Source organism: Hibiscus syriacus, unplaced genomic scaffold, assembly GCF_006381635.1.
Source record: "Hibiscus syriacus cultivar Baekdansim isolate YM2019G1 unplaced genomic scaffold, ASM638163v2 tig00116970_pilon, whole genome shotgun sequence".
Classification (NCBI taxonomy): domain Eukaryota; kingdom Viridiplantae; phylum Streptophyta; class Magnoliopsida; order Malvales; family Malvaceae; genus Hibiscus; species Hibiscus syriacus.
This window is the reverse complement of record NW_024063494.1, coordinates 593,364-603,062: the sequence shown is the minus strand read 5'-3', so window position 1 is coordinate 603,062 and position 9,699 is coordinate 593,364.

The window sequence follows — 9,699 nt, the reverse complement described above, 5'->3', positions numbered from 1 at the left end:
ATTTATAAGATAGCATGAGACTAATTGAACATGTAATATAAACTTTATAAATGAGTACTTGGGTAAAATCATTATATGATACAATTATAGAGTATTACTATACAAATTATATTAAAATATGATATATGAGAATATGAGTAAGTTTATAGGATATTGATAGGACATATAAGAATATTTAAATGTATGCTGATATAAAAAAGGGAATACAAAGAAATGGAGCATAAGGTAGATAATATGATATCAGTTATTATATCTATGATATATGTCATCAGGTAATATGAAAGGACTCTGAAAATTGATATAAGCTATGAGAAAGTGTTCTAGGTGTTTCTATGTGTTATATGAAGCATATATGATCATATGTGAACAAGATATAATATGTATGTTTATATGAATATCTGAGAAATGATCTAAGCTATATGATATGTTATATGACATGGATCTATGTAACTACGCGAGAAAGTATATAAGCTATGTGACATGTAAATGTGACTCATATGAAAATGTTCTATGAGTAATTGAACTATGTGTTATGTGAAATGATAAGTATAAAAGAAAATGCCCATGTTATGTGTCTTGAGAGCTAGGGGTATAGTTGGCATGCCAAGAGTCGAGGGTCTATGTGGTCCTTCAGGACATATATGTATTCTTTGGAACATGTGTGAAGTCTGGTGAGACACATACTTGATCCCTAGTATATGTATATGATTCTTAAGGAATGATATGTGGTCCTTCGGGACATATATATATTCTTTAGAACATGTGTGAAGTCTGTTGAGACACATACTTGATCCCTAGTATATGTATATGATTCTTAAGGAATGATATGTGGTTCTTCGGGACATATATGTATTCTTTGGAACATGTGTGAAGTCTGGTGAGACACATACTTGATCCCTAGTATATGTATATGATTCTTAAGGAATGATATGTGGTCCTTATGGACATTATTATATGGCACTACGGTGCAACTCTACACGGCACTACGGTGCAATTCTATATGGCACTACGGTGCAACTCTACGTGGCACTACGATGCAATTCTATATGGCACTTCGGTGCATTTATATGAGCTGTGGTGATAGCATTAGTGCACAACCTCCATAAACTCAAATATCTATAGTTCTCACATATGTACATGGGCTAATCAAGAGATATAAACAAATATATGTTAGTGATATGATAAATGTATTACAAATGATATGATGTTGTGTGTGTATAGTGTTTGATTGAAAATGTTAAGCATAAAAGTATGTGATTACATGATAAACTGCTAATGATGATTTATGTGTATGTATGTATTTATTGTTAATTAATCTGATATGATTTTACATGATATGAGGAAATCATGTAATTTGGTATAGAATGATAGAACATAACATGCATTTATTGATATATGTTATAAAGTGCATTATAAGTTTTTATGCCTCACTAAATCATAGACTTAGCGTGTGATTGTTTCACACGTAGGTTTCGAGAAGAGTAAAGAGTAATGCTGAGCAAGACAGGTCAGTTCTCCTTACCGAATGTCAGATCAGAAAATATATGTACTGTATATAGAGTGTAGTTGGCATGTAGTCTAAAGATATAAATTGTATGAACTCTGATATATTTTGTAAACGTTTTGAATAAGTTAAATGTTATCATGTTTTTTTAAATTACTCACTATTTTATACGAATAAATGTTTGAAAAGTTAATGTGACACTTCAGACTCGTATTCGGGTCGGATACAGGTTGGGGGTGTTACACATATACCTTATGTCTTCGTGTGAATTTATTCACTGTGCGGGCATAAGGAAATGTTTCCTCTCGAGTTTAACTTTGTCCACACAAGCTTGTAATGGGCTTAGGACAAAGGGTCTGGCAAGCCAAAGGGACACCAGCAAGGAGAACTCGGGTACATTTTTAGAACCTAAATCGGGAGATTACAAGGAATTAGAGCCCACCCTGAAATCTCATTCCAAACCCTAGGTTGCTTTGATTTTATTTACTGCTTTACTTTTTGTTCAAAGAATACGACTAGATAAATATGCAGTTAGGGTTTGTTTAAAATTAGCATGCGGGACAAAAATCATGTCTGGGTAGGAATAATAAGCATGTGGGGTAGATATCATACGAGGTAGGATTTTTCATTTTTATTATTGTTTTGATTTACCTCACTACCTCTTTTTATTTTTGTTCTCTTTTATTTTAATTTTCATCATTTGCATCATTAAAGAAAGAGGTGTTGATAAAAAAAACGTGTTCGTTAAACGTAAATAATTCGTATTAAAGGACAAAGGGGTTGTAATACAAAATGTGAAAAACACAGGAGTCTAGCTATGGTAAGAAAAGACTCAAAAAGAAAAGAAGGACAATCTGCAAGGTAACTATGTGTCACATTCGATCAAGAAGACGTGGTGCCCACAATCAAGTACATCACAAGTCAACTTTTCAAATATAGGTTGACAAAGGTGGCAGGGGCAAGACGAGAAAGGTTACTAATCTTGGGAGTCTCTTCAAAGACAATAATGGAAAAATGATAGCTGAAATTGAAGACCATTGATGACGAATTCAAGAAACAGACAAATAAACTTTACATAGTTCCCATCAATTGAGGGCTCCAATGACGTATTCGTTGGGAACAAGTTCAACAAAAGATAAATGTCAGAGATGCAGTCATTCGAGACTTCTTGTTCTAGTAAAAAAAGTAACTCAACATTTGCACGATTCATCCAGAGAAGCCAGAGCGGATCGACATGTTATTCAACCGGTGACAGACGAAGGCAGAGGACTAGTCAACACGTCAGAAGTTGTCATGATATTTTTGTCTCTTAATAGATAAAACACTTGGTCCTCAATAAGGATTATTTATAATAACAAGCATGTTTCCGGATCAATGCCACTAGCATTTCATACATTTTTGCATCTACATTTCATTTTAAGCATTTTCATAAACATGAAGTTTCTCCATGGAGGATTTGATGCAGTGTTCTTAATCACGTGACACCACATGGAAGAAATATTTTAATAATTAAAAAACTGAAATTAGTACAGTGGGAGCCTGATCAGCTGACTGTATGGATAAGCCTGCTAGGATGATCTGAGAAAATAGTCCATATATCCTAAGGGCTATGATGTTGAAGCGGTGTACAGTTACCATATAGGAAGCTCCATACATTCCACTGAGAACGGTGGGGCATTGAAACGTAAGGTTTAAGATCTGATCGATTCAGGGGCGTTGACTTTCAATGTGTAATGGGGTATTCCGATCGGGAGTTGATTGGGGCATCCATCAGGAGTTTTGCATGTCATATTGTTTGAAATTGTCTTTCTTTTGTGATTCTTATGTTTAAAAGTCACTTGACATTCAAACATTTTAAATAAAATGCTTCATTTTGAGGAAATGAGCAAATTTTAATCTTGAATTCCTTGGATATCACCTTAATTAAAAGCTTTTTAATAATTGAGGTTGTAAATCTTTGACAAATGACAAGATTGAACCATGCAAAATAAATACCCCTTGATCATAAAAGATACACCAGACTACATGCTTTTCTATTACGAGAACCGAGCTAGTTTTCTCTTCTCATTAAGAGTCCATCAAGGGTTTGGCATTCAGACATATATTAGGAGCAGATAAAATGGGGTATCTAGTACCTGAAATTGCAAAGCTAATTGGTTTCAACTTCTGTTAATGACGTTCAGTGATGATCATGATCTTCTCAGATGGAATAGTCAAGTAGGTGAATCTAGTTTAGGTCAGTTGCTTGGGAATTGAACTCTAACGATGAGATTTTCTGACCTTCAACAAACACTAGATTATAACAGGTTCTTCTTAATAAACTTAAGAAATTGGACCCGTATACACAGATTATAATATATATACAATAAAGCTTGAGCTGTCCCTCTAAAGCAATTGGTTAAACTCCCCGACTTTATGGATAAGATTCAGCTAGCCTGATAAATATGATTATAATGTACAATAAAGCTTGAGTTGTCTATCTAGAGCAATTGGTTAAACGCTCTGGCGTTATGGATAATATTCAGCTAGCCTGATAAAGGTGATTATAATATATATACAATAATATTAAGCTGTCCCTCTAGAGCAATTGGTTAAAACGCCCCGACTTTATGGATTCAGCTAGCCAGACAATGGCAAATTAAATAAGGAGTTTCGGTAAAAATGGACTAAGGGAGTTAAGGAAAACATGTTATAGTCAAATTCACATGAGCACTCAAGAATTTAATTTTTAGACCGATATTTCTACACTACCTTTGTTAGAGGAGCCTACGAAGCTTGACCAAATGGAAGATTTCAGAGAACTAAAATAGAAGTGTTCTGAAAGTTCTGCAATTGATTTTTCTAGTTGTGTCATTTTGTTCGCCTTTGATTAAAATATCAAACCAAGAAAGAGGGGCAAGCCATGACCGAATTGAGAAAACAAACCTTAGGATTTAGGTAGCCCACCTCTACCAACTTTTCGATCTTGATATTTGTCAAAGATTTGTAGCTATCAAAGCATAAAAGAGAATTTGATTCTTTTGATATCCAATGAACTCCTGTTTTATGATTTTCTTTAATTGTGAAACCTAGAATGAGGCAATATTATTCAAAATTCATTTTGATATTTTTCAAAATTTTGAAAATTCAAAGGAAGAAAAGCATTTTCAAGATAAGTTCTCTAGAAGCATATCTTGAAATTCAACAAATATCTCTCTGAAGCTCAAGATTCAAGCTAGGGTAAGAGAGGCCAAATTTTTGGGCAAAATTTGTTGGAGCAAGGAAAACAAATTATCTCAAGTTGAAGTTTGCAAGAGTACACCCGGGTGGAAATGAAGACGAACTGAGTCAGGGATAGAATAACCCAGCTTCAACATATACATCAACATATACATACATGATGCATGAAATTTACATCTCTACATTCATAATCATGTGCAATAAAGACCTTTATTTTTCCTCTATTGAGGACAAATTCAATAAAACAACAAATAAATTTCATCTTGGCATACATCAAATATCCATCATCAGGATAGTTACATCCAGATACATTTTAAAGATCTTTCATGAGAAGATGAGATCAAAAGACAACAAGACATCCTCGTCAAGAGGGAACAATCATCTTCGTATTCAACATAAATTTTGTCTCGATTGAGACAGTCTCATTTAATGCAGATAATTTATCTCACTTGAGATTGTTTTTCTGGAAACAGACTTTGTCTCTCTTGAGACCTTTTTCACTCGAAAGAAGATTTATTTCACTCAAGATTGTTTTTCTTAAAACAAGATTTGTCTCGATTGAGACCGTTTTCACTCGAAAGAAGACATTTCATTTCACTCAAGAATGTTTTTAAAGAAAGTTTTATCTCGCTTGAGATAGTTTCCCTTGAAACAAAATTTTGTCTCCTTTGAGATTGTTTCTCTTGAAATATAAACATTAAAAACATTTCCCTTGAAATTAATTTTGCCTCTCTTGAGATAGTTTCCCTTGAAACAATATTTTGTCTCCCTTGAGACAGTTTCTCTTGAAATATAAACATTGAAAACATTTCCCTTGAAATGAATTTTGTCTCCCTTGAGACAGTTTCTCTTGAAACATAAACTTTGAAAACATTTCCCTTGAAACACAAAATATTTGAATTAGTTCCCCTTGAAACGAGTTTTGAGACAGTTTCTCTTGAAACACAAACCTTTGAGATTGTTTCCCTTGAAATAAATTTCGTCTCGCTTGAGACAATTTTCCCTTGAAACAAGACTGTTTTTAAAGAAAATTTTATATCGCTTGAGATTGTTTCCCTTGAAACAAAATTTTGTCTCACTTGATATTGTTTCTCTTGAAACATAAACATTGAAAAAATTTCCCTTGAAATGAATTTTGCCTCTCTTGAGATAGTTTCCCTTGAAACAAAATTTTGTCTCCTTTGAGACAGTTTCTCTTTAAACATAAACATTGAAAACATTTCCCTTGAAATAAATTTTGTCTCTCTTGAGATAGTTTCCCTTGAAACAAAATTTTGTTTCACTTGAGACAGTTTCTCTTGAAACATAAACATTGATAGTTTCCTTTGGAACAAAATTTTGTCTCCATTGAGACAGTTTCTCTTGAAACATAAACATTGACAACATTTCCCTTGAAATGAATTTTGCCTCTCTTGAGATAGTTTCCCTTGAAACAAAATTTTGTCTCCCTTAAGACAGTTTCTCTTGAAACATAAACATTGAAAACATTTCCCTTTAAATGAATTTTGTCTCTCTTGAGATAGTTTCCCTTGAAACAAAATTTTGTCTCCCTTGAGACAGTTTCTCTTGAAACATAAACATTGAAAACATTTCCCTTGAAATGAATTTTGCCTCTCTTGAGATAGTTTCCCTTGAAACAAAAATTTGTCTCCCTTGAGACAGTTTCTCTTGAAACATAAACATTGAAAACATTTCCCTTGAAATGAATTTTGTCTCTCTTGAGATAGTTTCCCTTGGAACAAAATTTTGTCTCCCTTGAGATAGTTTCTCTTGAAACATAAACATTGAAAACATTTCCCTTGAAATGAATTTTGTCTCTCTTGAGATAGTTTCCCTTGAAACAAAATTTTGTCTCCCTTGAGACAGTTTCTCTTAAAACATAAACTTTGAAAACATTTCCCTTGAAACACAAAATATTTGAATAAGTTCCCCTTGAAGCAAGTTTTGAGACAATTTCTCTTGAAACACCAACCTTTGAGATTGTTTCCCTTGAAACAAATTTCGTCTCGATTGAGACAATTTTCCCTTGAAACAAGAAATTTTATCTCACTCGAGAGAGTTTTCTTAAAATAGATTTCTTATTCATTTTCACCCAGATGTTGAATATTTGATAGTAACTCGAAAGTTACTAGAGGTTTCATTACACAATTCCATGTTGAAGTAGAAGATTTCAGCAAAGAATAAATTCACGTCTTCATTTTTGAAAGAAGTGGATCTCAACAAAGATTCGAGAACCTTTGGCTCAATACCTTCGGCTACTTCAAACACAATTATTACTGACACATGATAATCTTTTGCAGGTTTGAGAGAAGATAAATCGATCAACATTCCAGTAGAGAATTCATAATGAAGAAGATTGTTCAATTTTTGCTTGATTCCATCACCGAAGGAGTTGGATTAACATCAACTTCTTGCTTGATTCATCACATATGGAGTTGAATCAGTAACACCTCTCTTGAGGGATCAATATTTCTGGAAAAAAGATCACGATGAGAAAAAACCTGCGACTTGAAGAATTAAAGATGAAGACTCAACCAAGAGAACGAAGCAAAGATGACATCATTTGCATTATAACTCAAGGCTATAAGGGTTATCTGCCAACCAAAGACCTTCGAGTTCGACTACGCTCAGCTCCAAGGCACATCATTTGCAACATAGCTCAAGGTAAGAAGGGTTATTTGCCAACAAAGACCTTCGAGTTCAATTACATTCAACTCAGAGGTAAATCAAATTTACAGTATAACTCAAGGCAAGAAGGGCTATCTGCCAACAAAATTGTCGAGTTCGATTCCATTCAGCTCGATGACACATCAATCACACTACTTTCTGGTTGCAGACAAGGTTTTCAAGTCGAGAAGAGGACCTGGGTCAACCGTGCCTTAGTGACAAGCAACCATTTTCAAGCAGCATAACTTAAGTCAAGAAAAACTATCTGTTAACGAAGATTTATGAGTTTGATTCCGATCCAAGGTCTTTAAATCGAGAATAAGACCGAATAGAAACGAGAAGCCACATGCTGATTCAAATTCTGAACTACGGCTTCAATTCCATATCATTTCAAGATGAACTCGACTTCACGACGGAGGAGTCATCCACAACTCAATTCGACATGGAGTTATTGAAACATTAGAGTCAATTTTTAACTCCACCGAACGAAAAGTCTGTCTTTTAATCTTTGTCATATCCCTGTTACACGACTATGGGCAAAGAGGGGCAGTTGTCAACACACCTTTTTGTCCGGGTACAACACTCTCAACAACCTTGATTTAGTGGGATTCAGAAAACAAACATAACGTTAGAGTTTATTAGGATTCAAACTCCTAAAAATATGATAGAGTTTTACTAGGACTCAAACTCCTAAAAATATGATATAGTTCTACTATTATTCAAACTCCTAAAAATATGATCCACAAGCATTATAAATAGCCATTGTAACACACGATTTACATACAAAATACAGATTAGAGCACGAAAAAATACAAAGACAAAGCTATTGTAAACGATTCGAAAAGGATATAAAAGGTAACATCTTTTTTTACCTTGATTCGTTCATTTATCACATGTGTATGCTATTTTTCTTGAGATTTGGTTCGAATAACCCAAAACGTGGGTTGCGTCGATGACCAAAAAGGGGTGTGGTTTCAAAGTTTCGAACCTAGATCTACCCCAAGGCGTTTTCCTATTTTTAAATATTTAATTCTCCCCCTAAATCAATTTTTTTCTTCGAAATTTGCCCATCGATTTATTTTTCCTTTTAATTCGGTCCGTTACATTTACGTTTTAATTATTATTATTTTATTTATTTAACTATATTTATACGCACATTTCCCTTATTACTCATTTTATTTAATTGCTTTGTTATTTTTTTTCATGTAATATTTTTTTACATTTTATGAATTTTCTTTTTACTTTGATATATATTTTTATTTTTTTAAATTACATATATATATATATATATATGTTATTTTTTATTATTTGTTTTTATTAATTTATATATATATTTAATATTTTTTATGTTTTTATTTATTATATATATATTATTTTTACTTTTTTATTATTATTTTATTTATCTGTTTTATTTATATATTTTTATTCTTTTTCTTTATTATATATATATATTTTATTTATTTTACATATTATTTTATCTTTTCTTTCTTTATCTTATCTTATATTTAATTTGTTTTTTCTTCATTTTAATTTAATTAATTAATTTATTCTTACCTTTTTATCTAACATGATTTTTTGACATTCTTAAGGGCACACCTTTAAAACTATCTAAAGTAAGTAATTGAGATCGTATTTTTACTTTTTAATTTTAAATTACAATTTTCTTAATTTAAGATAACTGGAAATTGCGTAGTACCGAAAGGGCAGTTCAAGGGTGCTAACCATTCATTGATTGTAACCGACCCCCGAATCCGACACATCTTTGGAAAGACGCAAATCAGGCAAGAATTATGATATCCGATCAACCCATTTGTTTTAAAATAAATGATCGGTGGCGACTCCAATTCGTTTAATCCAAGTCGAAGCCCAATTCCGGACCCAACCGAAAGATGGTTCCGACACATGGATTAAATTCATATTTTATCTAAAGTTTAATGATTAAATTAATATTTTATATGAAATTAAAATCAAATTAATATTTTATCTAAAATTAAAAAATTAAGTTAAAATTTAAACAATTTTACTATCATATAACCAAACTAACTAGAGTTAATGGTTTAATTATCAAAATAAACTGGTCGAAAACAATTCAAATTTTAACTTTTTCACATCCTGTGACTAAAATAAGATAGACCTAAAACAAAAGGGAAAAGCAGAGTAGTTTGAACAAAATTTAAAGAAAAATAAATCGTGACCGAAAGAGTAATTTTACAAAATCGTGTCCTCTCCTTGCACAATATGGGCCCCACAGTTTACAATGATCAACCAACGTTCATAATAATATGTATTATCACGCGTTAACTTGGCGC